The sequence below is a fragment of the Capra hircus genome, chromosome 2, assembly GCF_001704415.2.
Source record: "Capra hircus breed San Clemente chromosome 2, ASM170441v1, whole genome shotgun sequence".
Classification (NCBI taxonomy): domain Eukaryota; kingdom Metazoa; phylum Chordata; class Mammalia; order Artiodactyla; family Bovidae; genus Capra; species Capra hircus.
The window spans coordinates 101,070,335-101,083,148 of NC_030809.1; the positions used below are offsets into that span (position 1 = coordinate 101,070,335).

General features: G+C 38.1%; 1 protein-coding gene across 1 annotated transcript in view; it reads left to right on the forward strand.

Annotated features, from left to right (window-relative positions):
• Positions 8,053-12,814, forward strand: part of PSMD14 (proteasome 26S subunit, non-ATPase 14) — a 103,152-nt gene continuing 98,390 nt past the window's right edge. Inside the window, exon 1 of the mRNA XM_005676052.2 lies at positions 8,053-8,574. The gene's annotated coding sequence lies outside the window, so the exon portion shown is untranslated. The remainder of the gene's footprint in view (positions 8,575-12,814) is intronic.

The window sequence follows — 12,814 nt, forward strand, 5'->3', positions numbered from 1 at the left end:
ACTGATGCTAAAGCTGAAACTCCAATACTTTGGCCACCTCATGCGAAGAATTGACTCATTGGAAAAGACTCTGATGCTGGGAGGGATTGAGGGCAGGAGGAGAAGGGAACGACAGAGGATGAGATGGCTGGATGGCATCACTGACTCAATGGACATGGGTTTGGGTGAACTCTGGGAGTTGGTGATGGACAGGGAGGCCTGGCGTGCTGCGGTTCATGGGGTCGCAAAGAGCCGGACATGACTGAACGACTGAACTGAACTGAACTGAACATTTCCCTCACTCTATCCCCAAGATTTCCTAGATAGTTGTTCACCAATTTCCTCTATTATTTGCCAATATTATGAACAGATCTATGACTTTTCAAATTTCCCTGTTGAGTGTCGTCTCCTTGGAGCAGCATTCCAATCTCAGTGGACTGCTAAACCCATGCATCTGCCTGTTTTAGAAAGAAGGTAGTCACATACATTCTGAAGTGTCACAGACATCTAAAATTATACCGGTTAACACTAGAAAAATAAAATGATAACATAGAAGGAAGTGACATTAATTGCATATCAGTTGCTTTTCCACCAAATTAAAAAAATAATCACTGGTTGCTATGAATTTTAATTCTGCTACTAACTAGCAACATGACCTTTCTCATGTAAGGTCATCCTCTTTGGGTTTCATTTTACTGAAGTGAAAAATGAAGAGTTTGAAAGTATACAAAACAATAATAATAATAACTCCATAATAGAGAATGTGCCAGAGTCATGACTTGGCATTTCAGAAAAGAGTAAATATAAATGGTCAACTAACACTTGAAAGATATTCAACTTTATTAGTAATCAGGAATATGTAAATTAAAGCAAGTGATACATCATTGTACTTTCATTAGCTTGGCAAAAATTAAGAAGTCCAACAAAATTAAATGCTAGTGATGATGTAGAGCAATAAGAAAGTTTGAATGTTAAATGGGATTACAATTTGACATTATCAAGTTAAAATTGACAACATGCATGCCTTTGAACCCAGCAATTTTACTTGTAGGTATTGTCTTGAGAATCTCTTGCTTAGATAGACCAGGGAATATAGAGAATGTTTATAGTATTCATAATAGCAAAAAACAAAAAAACTAGAAACAATCCAAATGCCCATCAACTGGAGAATGATAAATGGTGATATAGTAATCAGTTCAGTTCATTTCAGCCACTCAGTCATATCCAACTCTTTGTGACCCCATGGACCCCGTGGCAGCATGCCAGGCTTCCTTGTCCATCACCGACTCCCGGAGACTACTCAAAGTCATGTCCATCTTGTCAGTGATGCCATCCAACTATGTCATCCTCTGTCATCCTGTAATACAACAAAGAAAAACCTGGAAAAGACAATAGAAATTTACAAGTCTTCAGAATGTACATGGTAATTAAAACTTTGAGCCAGAATAAATCAGTACATAAAGCCCTATAGAATGAAAGGAGAATTGGATGGAAAATGGCAGAGGAAAAAGGACTAACAAATTTCCTTTTCAAAAGGCAGATGAAAAAAATCTATACAAAACCTTTATTTTAATACTCATCTAGTATCAATTTCCTTTACCCGTTATAGATAAAATGTTATTTTTTGTGTCTTCCATACGGTTTCTTTCATCAGAAACCCTTTTGTATTGATCAAAATTACTTTGTAATACAAATTATTACTCTTTATTATTATTTTTTTTTGCTACACTGGCTTCCCTAGTGACTCATGTGGTAAAGAATCGGCTTGCAATGCAGGAGACTTGGGTTCGTTTCCGGGTTGGGAAGATACCCTGGAGAAGGAAGTGGCTACCCACTCCAATATTCTTGCCCAGAGTATCCCATGGACAGAGGAGCCTGGCAGGCTACAGTCCATAGGGTCACAAAGAATTGGACACCACTTAGCGACTAACACATGCAGCAACAACGTGCAGGGCTTGCTGGATCTCAATTTCCTGACAAAGGAATCAAACCTGTGCCCCCAGCAGCGGAAGGGTGAAGTCCGAACTACTGAACCCCGAAGGAATTCCTCCCCGCTTTTTAAAAATCTTAGCAATATGTTGGGTTTCTGAAATTAAAGGATGTCAATTTGGAATCATTTGAGTTATCCTGTGTATTTTACTTATTTTGCTAGAATGCAGTAAGTTAAATTTTAGAGGCTTCTTGGAAACAGAGGTTATGCTTTTTTACCCAGTAGTAACTTGAATACATACTCTGAATTCTGATTTATCCATTTTATGGCATCTTTTCTTTGTAGGTGCTAAAAAATAATCTTTGTTATTTGCTCAGACAAAGAACAATAAGGAAATTACTTGAGAAAATTAAATTTTATTGACACCAAGGATACTTAGGCCACGTCACCAAAAAAAATTATGGCAATATCAGTAGTGCCTTTTAAATTAAATGACAAATTGGAAGTGTTTAACAACATATGGTCCCTTTTTCTTGACATATATGATTAAGAATATATCTTTTTATCAAAATGTAAAATACCATCTGGCAGAAGTAACAATTATTCTATTGGCTTTATACATTAAATCACTGTACTTCAAAAAGTAAATATTTTCCTATTTTTCCTTTTTCTTGTGCTAGATCTATTTATAATATTCAAAACTGTATAATTCAAACACTATAATTAGGTATAACAATTAAAATTGATTTTGAATTTTGAACACAAAATGTTTCTTAAATTCTTCCAAACATTTCTTAAAAATTCATTTTGCAATAGCTCTTTTCTGATATTCATGATTGTAAATTTAGGCTATCTGAAAACCTACTGTTACAACTTCTTGTTAGACACATAGTTAGACTTTGTATATGAAAGGAGTTATATGTATATGCATGTAGTGCTCTTTACAAAAAGGAAGGAATTTTTATAATAAGGTTCACACATTTTGAATGTACGTAGTAATGCTAATAGCCAGAGTTATTCATTCATTTGACAAACCTGTCAGGTTCAGAAGATACCAAATGAGCAGGAAAAGTTTCTCTCTGACACAGGTATATTATATATCTAATAAGGTATACTTCTGCAATATATGATTTTAGGAAACATATCAAACAATTCACAATTTTGTGCATATAGTGTTCTCCAAAGCAACACTGGGACTAACCCAAACAATGAATGCTTTAAGCATTAGATGTAATATTTGTATCAGCTATGTGGCCTGAATTCTATAAATTCTGTTGTTTATTTAACTTTAAAGAATTGATAATTTCAAGAGGGGCTATTAGATTTTAGATATTTCTGATCCTTTTGAGTATTCTTAGCAAACAAACTACTTGAATAAATATCATTCTATGTATCTATGATGTATCTATGTATCATGTATATATGTATGATGTATCTAAGTATCTATGATGGCTAGGCCGTACCCACTGCTCTCAAGAAGCTTAAAATTTAGATGCCAAGGCAGACAAGTAAAACAAGGATGATAGAGTAAGGCTGTAGGGTAAGCAATGTGACTGTTATTTACTGACCGTACTTCAACCACTGGGGTAAAGTATGGGGATGGGAGATGGAAGAAAGGACATTTTAGAGAGAAGTCATACTTTGGTATGACTAAGGAAAGGACTAAATAACAAATTTGAGAATTTTCTTCTCTTTTATATCAACTATATTGTAGTATAAACTATATACAATAAAATGTACTTAAGTGTACAGTTTGATGAGTTCTGATAAACCACCACAAAGAGATAGAATATTTCTGACAACCCCAAAAGTTCTTTCCCACTCCATGCAGTCAATCCTCCCACCTAACTCCACATTGAACCCCCAAGAGAAGCACTGATCTGCTTTCTGTCACTATGTATTCGATTCCATTTGTTTCAGTTCAGTTCAGTTCAGTTGCTCAGTCGCGTCCGACTCTTTGCAACCCCATGAATCGCAGCACGCCAGGCCTCCCTGTCCATCACCAACTCCCCCTGTTCACTCAGACTCACATCCATCGAGTCAGTGATGCCATCCAGCCATCTCATCCTCGGTCGTCCCCTTCTCCTCCTGCCCCCAATCCCTCCCAGCATCAGAGTCTTTTCCAATGAGTCAACTCTTCGCATGAGGTGGCCAAAGTACTGGAGCTTCAGCTTTAGCATCAGTCCTTGCAAAGAAATCCCAGGGCTGATCTCCTTCAGAATGGACTGGTTGGATCTCCTTGCAGTCCAAGGGACTCTCAAGAGTCTTCTCCAACACCACAGTTCAAAAGCATCGATTCTTCAGCACTCAGCTTTCTTCACAGTCCAACTCTCACATCCATACATGACCACAGGAAAAACCATAGCCTTGACTAGATGGACCTTTGTTGGCAAAGTAATGTCTCTGCTTTTGAATATGCTATCTAGGTTGGTCATAACTTTTCTTCCAAGGAGTAAGCATCTTTTAATTTCATGGCTACAGTGACCATCAGCAGTGATTTTGGAGCCCCCCAAAATAAAGTCTGACACTGTTTCCATTGTTTGCCCATCTATTTCCCATGAAGTGATGGGACCAAATGCCATGATCTTCGTTTTCTGAATGTTGAGCTTTAAGCCAACTTTTTCACTCTCCACTTTCACTTTTATCAAGAGGCTTTTCAGTTCCTCTTCACTTTCTGCCATAAGGGTGGTGTCATCTGCATATCTGAGGTTATTAATATTTTTCCTGGCAATCTTGATTCCAGCTTGTGTTTCTTCCAGTCCAGCGTTTCTCATGATGTACTCTGCATATAAGTTAAATAAGCAGGGTGACAATATATAGCCAGATGTACTCCTTTTCCTATTTGGAACCAGTCTGTTACTCCATTTGTTTAAAGTTCATTAAAATTGTATTTTACAATATGTACTCTTTTGTGTCTCTTTTTCATCAGTAAGATATTTTCAAAAGTCATCCATGTTGTTGCATATATAAGTGGTTTTCTCTTTACTGCTGAACATTGTTGTGTTGTAAGGACATACCACACTTTATCCACTTACCAGTTGGGAAACATTTGGATTATTTCCAGTTTGGGGCTATTATCAATAAAATTGCTATGAACTATTATGTTTAAGTCTTGGTGTGGACAAATGTTTTTATTTACTTTTGGTAAATATATAAAGTGGAGTTACTGGGTCAAATGGTAATTGTATTTTTTTTCTTAACCTTGCAGGATGTTAGTTCCCTGAACAGGGATTGAACCTGGGCCACAGAAGTGAAAGTACTGAGTGCTAACCACTGGACCACCGAGGAATTCTCTGGTTAATTGTATTTTTTAACTTCATTAAAAAAAAAAAAAAAAAGCCAGAATGGGAATTCCCTGGAGGTAGAGTTGTTAGGACTCTGTTCTTTCACTGCCTATGTCTCCGTGTAGCCTGCTGCCACCTCTCCCTCCCCCCAAAATCCAACAATGCCAGAACAATTTTCAAAGTGGTCAAACCATTTAAGTTACTGTTTGCATGGTAAATATACTTTTCATCCTCTTAGTTTCAAAATGTTTTGTCTTTAAATCTAAAATGTGTCTCTTGTGGCTTGCATATAGGTTTTTTTAACCCATCTTACAAATCTCTTTTAACTAGAATATTTAATCCATTTGTGATACATTTATTTAGTTACATTTAATGTAATTACTGATAAGATAGTTTTTATGCCTGCCATTTTGCTGTTTTCTTAATGTCATATATTTGTCTCTTCTTCTATTCCCTGTTACTCTCGCCTTTTATGTTAAATACTTATTTGTACCTTTTAATTACCTTTGTACCTTTAATTACTTTGTACCTTTAATTACCAGTCTATTCTAAAGGAAATCAGTCCTGGGTGTTCATTGGAAGGACTGATGTTAAAGCTGAAACTCCACTATTTTGGCCACCTGATATAAAGAGCTGACTCATTTGCAAAAACCCTGATGTTGGGAAAGATTGAAGGCAGGAGGAGAAGGGGACGACAGAGGATGAGATGGTTAGATGGCATCACCGACTCAATGGACATGAGTTTGGGTAAACTCTGGGAGTTGGTGATAGACAGGGAGGCCTGGCGTGCTGCAGCTCATGGCGTCACAGAGTTGGACACGACTGAGCGACTGAACTAAACTGAACTGAATTACCTTGTCATTTCTTTTATGATATATTTTTTGAGTATCTTCTTAGTGGTTGTTCTAGGTATTACTCAGTTTTGTTCTCTGAACACCTTGCGGGGCAGCTGATTGTTAAAACGGCGTTGTCTTAGTGGTTGCTTCTAGGGCAGGAGGAGAAGGGGACAACAGAGGATGACATGGTTGGATGGCACCACCAATTCAAAGGACTTAGTTTGAGCAGGCTCCAGGAGTTGGTGATCAACAGGGAAGCCTGGTGTGCTGCAGTCCATGGGGTCCCAAAGAGTCAGACCCAACTGAGCAACTGAACTGGGGATTACAATTACCAGTTTAGAACAATACAGCTTGGATTAATACCAGTTTAATTTCAATAGTATACAAAAACTTAGCTACTATATAGCTTCATTCCCTCTTGCTTCCTTTGTATTATAATTATGATACAAATTAAATCCTTATACATAATATGCTTATCAACAAAGATTTATAATTACTATGCAGCTGTATTTTAAATGTGAGAAAAAAGAATTATAAACAAAAAATACATTTATACTTTTTATAAATATGTATTTACAAGTTTCCTTTATATGGGTTTGAGTTATCGTCTAGTTTTTCATTTCAATCTGAAAGACTCCCTTTAGAATTTCTTGTATGGCAAGTTTCCTAGTGACAAATTCTTATTATTTTTGTTTATACATGCACTTGGGGAATGTACTAATTTCTCTTTCATTTTTGAAGGATAGTTTTCCTGGATACAGAAGTCTTTAGCTGACAGTCTTTCAGCATTTTCAACATGTCATCCCACTACTTTCTGCTTCAGTAGTTTTGGTTGTAAATCTTATTTAGGATTATGTGATGAGTGGCTTCTTTCTTGACACTTTCAAGATTCACTTCTTGACTTTGGTTTTCAACAGGTTAATTATAATGTGTCCAGGTGTGTATTTCTTTGAATTTATCCCACTTAGACTTTATTAAGCTTCATGGATATGTGGATTAATAAATTGGAAAGTTTGTGACCATTAAGTGTCATCACATAGTATCAATAATGTATACATGTCAAACCCAATCTCTCAATCCTTTCTGTTCTCCCCTTTCCACCTTAGTATTCATCCTTTTGTTCTCTACATCTGTGCTGCTATTTCTGCTTTGTAAATAAAATGATCTATACCGATTGCTAGGCAATGGCACCCCACTCCAGTACTCTTGCCTGGAAAATCCCATGGATGGACGAGCCTGGTGGGCTGTAGTCCATGGGGTCACTAAGAGTCATACACGACTGAGCAACTTCCCTTTCACTTTTCACTTTCATGCATTGGAGAAGGAAATGGCAACCCACTCCAGTATCCTTGCCTGGAGAATCCCAGGGACGGGGGAGCCTGGTGGGCTTCCGTCTATGGGGTCGCATAGAGTCGGACACGACGGAAGCAACTTAGCAGCAGCACCATACCGTAGACAGCGATTTTTGAGTGGGAAAATTTTGTGTGGGAAATTCTGTATAATTGTGCCACTCAAACAGCTTTGGATTCCTTCCTTTCCCTCTATCCAGTAGATTGATCACCTTTCTTGATTTAGCAATGCTTTAAAGATGCTAGTTATTTAGAACACATCTGACAAAGTGAGAGGGGCTTGGTAAAAGTACTGCCCTAAACAGAGCCTGTACTGAATTGTGATATAAACTTGTCAATAGTCATTTCTTGGGCAGTTTTGCTCTCTCAACACCTAGCAGGGGAGCTAATGGGTAAAACGTTATTGCTGATAATTACTTGGAGAAATGTGAGTAAATGATTTCTTAAGTTTTGTAAATTAAGTTGGGCTTAAAATAGATGGTTTCGCTCTTAGGGAAATACTTGTTTTCCTTGAAATTCAATCTTCGCAAATTGGTGAAGACAAGGTGAGTAGACTGCAGTATGGAAAAGAACATCAGACCGACCGATTTCCACTGTTTTCACACGTCTCCCTTTTCTCTCTTGCTTCTCAGATAGCCACGTTAAGTTTAGTTCAACTGAACCTTTTCGTTTTGAAGTAGGGCCGCGATGAACATCAAAACGAAAGGAGTTCTGGACTTCGCATTCCTACACTTCCATTTCCTATTGAGTCACCTCCCAGGGTGCGTAGGCCAGCGTCTCGGATCTCGGCGCTGGCCGAGCGCGGAGAAGCGGGGAAGGCAGACGTGAAGGCGGAGCAGTGAGGATGTCCGAGGATGTCCGGCGCTAACTTCCGCCTCGCCCAGCGAGCCTGGAGTCAAGAAGCTGGCCCGCTCCGTCGGTCGCGGGCGCTACTCCTGGGACGCCTGCTCGACTCCCGAGTCGTCTCCAATTGGCCGTCGGAGGAACGGAAGCCGAAGAGGAGCAGTGAACCCGGAAGTGCTTCGCAGCGGAGGCCCGGGCGACTCTTTTGAATGGAATCGGGCTGATTCATCGCCGGTTCGCCTAGCCAGAGCCGGGCCCAGTCCGAGCTGCTGCTGTCGTTGTCGCCGCCGCCGCGTCATCGCTCCTGGAAGACAAGGGTCCAGACCGCGACCTCCCGCTCCGCCCGCCTTCAGGTAAGCCTGTGAAGGCAGGCCTCAGACGTCCGCGGAGGCAGCCGCGCTAGGCCTCTGCTAGCCCCGTGCTTTCCTGAGTCACGTTGCCCAGCAGAGTTGCCACGGCCCCGGGCGGTGAGGGTGGAGTCCAGGTTCCTTCGTCCTCCTCTCTGGCTTCCCGGGTCTCTGATTAAGTTAGGTCTGGATGTACTTTCCTTCCGGGCGTTTCTGCTTCGCTGAATTCACCGCACTTTGAGAACCTCTCCCTATACTGGGAGAATCCTTGGTTTTGGCCACTGTTTGTGTTCTGTGGAAAGTTACCCCTGTGTTGAAAAACTTCGCACCAGACAGGAAACAAGGGCGAGAGAATAAAAGGAGCTTTACCGTTGAATGCATGTTTATCACTTCTCCCAAGGATAGGCCTTGACCCATTTTCTTTTAGGTTTTTATCTCCCTTCAAAAAAAAAAAAACAACAAAACCCAGAGGTGCACTGGTTTTTAACCTTGAAACTCTTAAAAACAAAGTGCAATTATTTCTGCTCTGCCTTTGAACTTACTTTCAGTTTGTCCTAATAGAGTAGTTGTTGATGAGTTGATTACATTTCTTGTTTTCGGTAAAACTCAATTTTCCTGGGAACAATACATTGTGTCAGTCAAGGAAGAAAAATGTAAACTTCTTGAAAAAGTTTGAAAATAAATCCAGTGATCAAAGGAAAAATTCTTGAAATTAAAATGGTTGGTAAAAGATTTAATGGGAAAGGCAAGCAAGAGGTTTTAAAAATGAGCAAGAAATGTACTTCTAGGGTGAAGATTTTTTTTTTTCCCACTGCCCATAAAATTACTTAGTGCTGCTGACTTGATGTTTGTGAGTAAGCAAGAAGACAGCCAGTGATAATGGTGAAATAACAGAAAAAGAACTGAGTACAGTTGTAGTGCAGATGATTATACTCCTCTAGTCTTGTCCTATAAAACTACCAACTGGTTCATTTAAAGTTTAAATTGGGTATGTTTTAAACATACAGACTTAAGTGGATTATTGTGCATTTGAAGAGATTAAGATACGTGGTGGCTGAGAATTAACTACAGGATGCATTTAGTGAAGTGGTATTTCATGAAAAACCTGAATATTATCTTGATTTTGTTTTAGAACAAAGTTACATGTGGCCAACAGGAGAAAGTTCTGAAGTCATGATCTTTCAGTGTAGCCCCACCTGTTGAGTTTGGGAGATTTTTTTTCCCTCTAGGATGCTTGATTAATATTATATTGTTGTTCTAATTGAAAAGCTGAATTTTTAACCTGCCTGACATGGGTTTAATTTACTTTTATACTTCTGTCTGTAAACCTTGTGTTTAATATCTAGTTTCAGAACCCTTGTTTGAAAATCAATAACACAAAGCAATTGTGCTTAAAATTTGTTTTCAGTTTTATAGCAATGTTTGTTTCCTTAGTTGTTGTCCACCTGTGAAAGCCTTACCTAAACACTTGTGATTATTACTTGTGAACTTGTCTTCTACCCAGTTTGTTGCACTCATTTGACACTCATGTTTTATGATATTTTGATGTCCCCGTCTGTAAAGTGAGAATTGGATTAAATTATCTCTTCTGGCTCTAAGTAAGTGTAGTTGCTCAGTCATGTCCGACTCTTTGCGACCCCATGGACTGTAGGCCACCAGGCTCCTCTGTCCATGGGATTCTCCAGGCAAGAATACTGGAGTGGGTTGCCATTTCCTTCTCCAGGGGATCTTCCCAACCCAGGAATCTAACCTGGGTCTTCCGCATCACAGGCAGATGCTTTACCCCTCTTCTGGCTCTAAGAGAATACTAATAACAGTTACTGAGTAACTGTGAATGTCTCAGGCACTGTGTTAGGTGCTTGTATTTTTTTTTTTTTTTTCTTACTCAGACTTGCAAGAAAGATACCACTCTCATTTTAAGATGAGGTCTAGACTCTATAGAGTCTAGAAGAAGGGAACTTGTTCACATCATATAGAGAGAAGGTAGGTGAAGACGCTAGGATTCATATCTAGGTCTGATTTCCTCCAGAGCCTTTCCAGCTGAATCTTTTTACTTTATGCTTTTTTCTTGGGTTTGTATCATTCCTCTCAGGTAGATGGTAAATTCTTTTGGTGAAAGTGACTAAATTCATTAGTGACTTTATTTCCGTATCATCTTATATACAACAATCATGAAGCCCTAATTTGTTAGTCAGTAAGTTGTGTCCCACTTTTTGTAGCCTGCCAGGCTCCTCTGTCTGTGGGATTTCCCTGGAGTGGGTTGCCATTTCCTTCCCCGGGGGATCTTCCCGACTCAGGGACTGAACCTCGGGTCTCCTGCATTGGCAGATAAATTCTTTATCTCTGAGCCACCAGGGAAGCCCTATATACTAGGAACTATTTAATAAATGTTTTGTTTTAGTGCTGTAATTAGGAGATAGCACAAGATACTTACAATAATTCTATCCTTACTATTCTAAATGGGAGGGGGGAAATCTTGCTTTTCAAATCTTATTTTTATAATTTAATGTTGACTGTTTCTATTTCTTTCACTGAAGAAAGTGAGAGGAAGAAATTCCTAATTACACAAATCAGAGAGTAGAGGAATTAGAAATACAGTGAGATCACAAATACAGAATAAAGAATTTATCATCAGTTTGAGAATAGTATATAAGTGCAGCATGGGTTGAGAGGTAAAAATGAGCTGGAAAACAGAAGAAAAACTTGAACAAATAAGGGCTTTATGATTTTGTTAGCTCAGTTTGGGAGATGAAAAAGTGGAAAATCATGAGGATTTTGAAAGTACTGATACTTATTTTGTACTTTTTTTTTTTCTTTTTTGCCAGAGTTCTAGATATTTTATATGACACGTTAGGCATAAACACTTTATTCATATTATCTGATAATTTTTTAGCTAATAATATAATGAATGAGCTCGAGTCCTTTTCTTTTTGATAGATGTAAAAACTTAGTTTTGATCCATAGACATTTTGCATTGCTTTTATTTCTGAGTATTTGAAATATTCTTTTTTTGTAAGTATTCTTTTATGTTCTAGTGTAACAACTTAAATTTTATGAACCCCTTTGCTAAGTCCTGCAAAAAAACAAGTCCCTCCTCTTCAGCGTGATTGATTCATTTTTTACTGTGAAATATGCCCAGTGTTTTGAAATTCACTAAATGTCAAACTCTTTGGGAAGAAGAACCTGTGTTGAATGAGCACTAGCTATGCTCACAGGATGAGCAGCTGATGACAGCAGCTAGCATTCATTGTTTAGTTCCTATGTGCCAAGCATTATTAAATGTTATTTTTGTTCATTGTCTTCTTTAATATTCTAAACAATTCTGTGAGATAGATATTATCATTATCCCCATTTTACAGATGAGAAAACTGAGCCTGAGAGAGGTAATTGGCCCAAGGACACAGAGCTAAAACGTGTTGGAATCAGGATTTGAATCCTGGCACTGAGACTCTAGACTCTTAAGCTCTTAACCTTAATATACCAAGAAAAACAGTCATCACTGTTTACCACCTGGGTCCAGTAGATCTTTTAAAATTTATTATACCTTTAAGTCAGTTTTTGAATAATTTATAGAAGTAAAAATAAAAGAATAGTAAAAAAAAGTATATTTAGAAATGTTAATGATATTTAAACATAGCACATGCAAATTTTTGTTCTGCATTTTCCTGGTTTTGAAGGCATATGTACCTGAAATGGATAACATCATTTAAATGTAAATAGCTGTCCATCATCCATCATACACGAACCTACATGTTTTTAATAATGTCTCTTAAGAGGCCCTAGCTTATCTTTTCTTCTGGTTCTACTTGTGCTTGCAATACTTTGTGTGTGTGTATGTGTGTTAAAATATGCATGTAATAAAATTTACCATTTTAACCTTTGTTAGGCCTACAGTTCAGCAGCATTTAAGTACATTCACATTGTGTAATCATCACTACCATCCATCCCTAGAACTCTTTCATCTTCCCTGATGCAATAATTTTTAGTTGTATAAGATAGTTTTTAAAGTAAGCTTATGGTTTTGCTGAAGCAGGGATAGCCATCATCTTTGCTCATAAAACATTCTTACTTTTAGATTTATGAACACCAGTTAGTTAGTCCAGTGATTTTTTTTTTTAATTTGTGTTCTTTCTTTTTACTCACCTTTGTGTACACAGTAGCATTTGTCCTCATTTGAACTATATCAACATCGTAAATGGTAACACAATATGTTACCTCTTTTGCAAAACAGGTTCTTGTTGTCAAA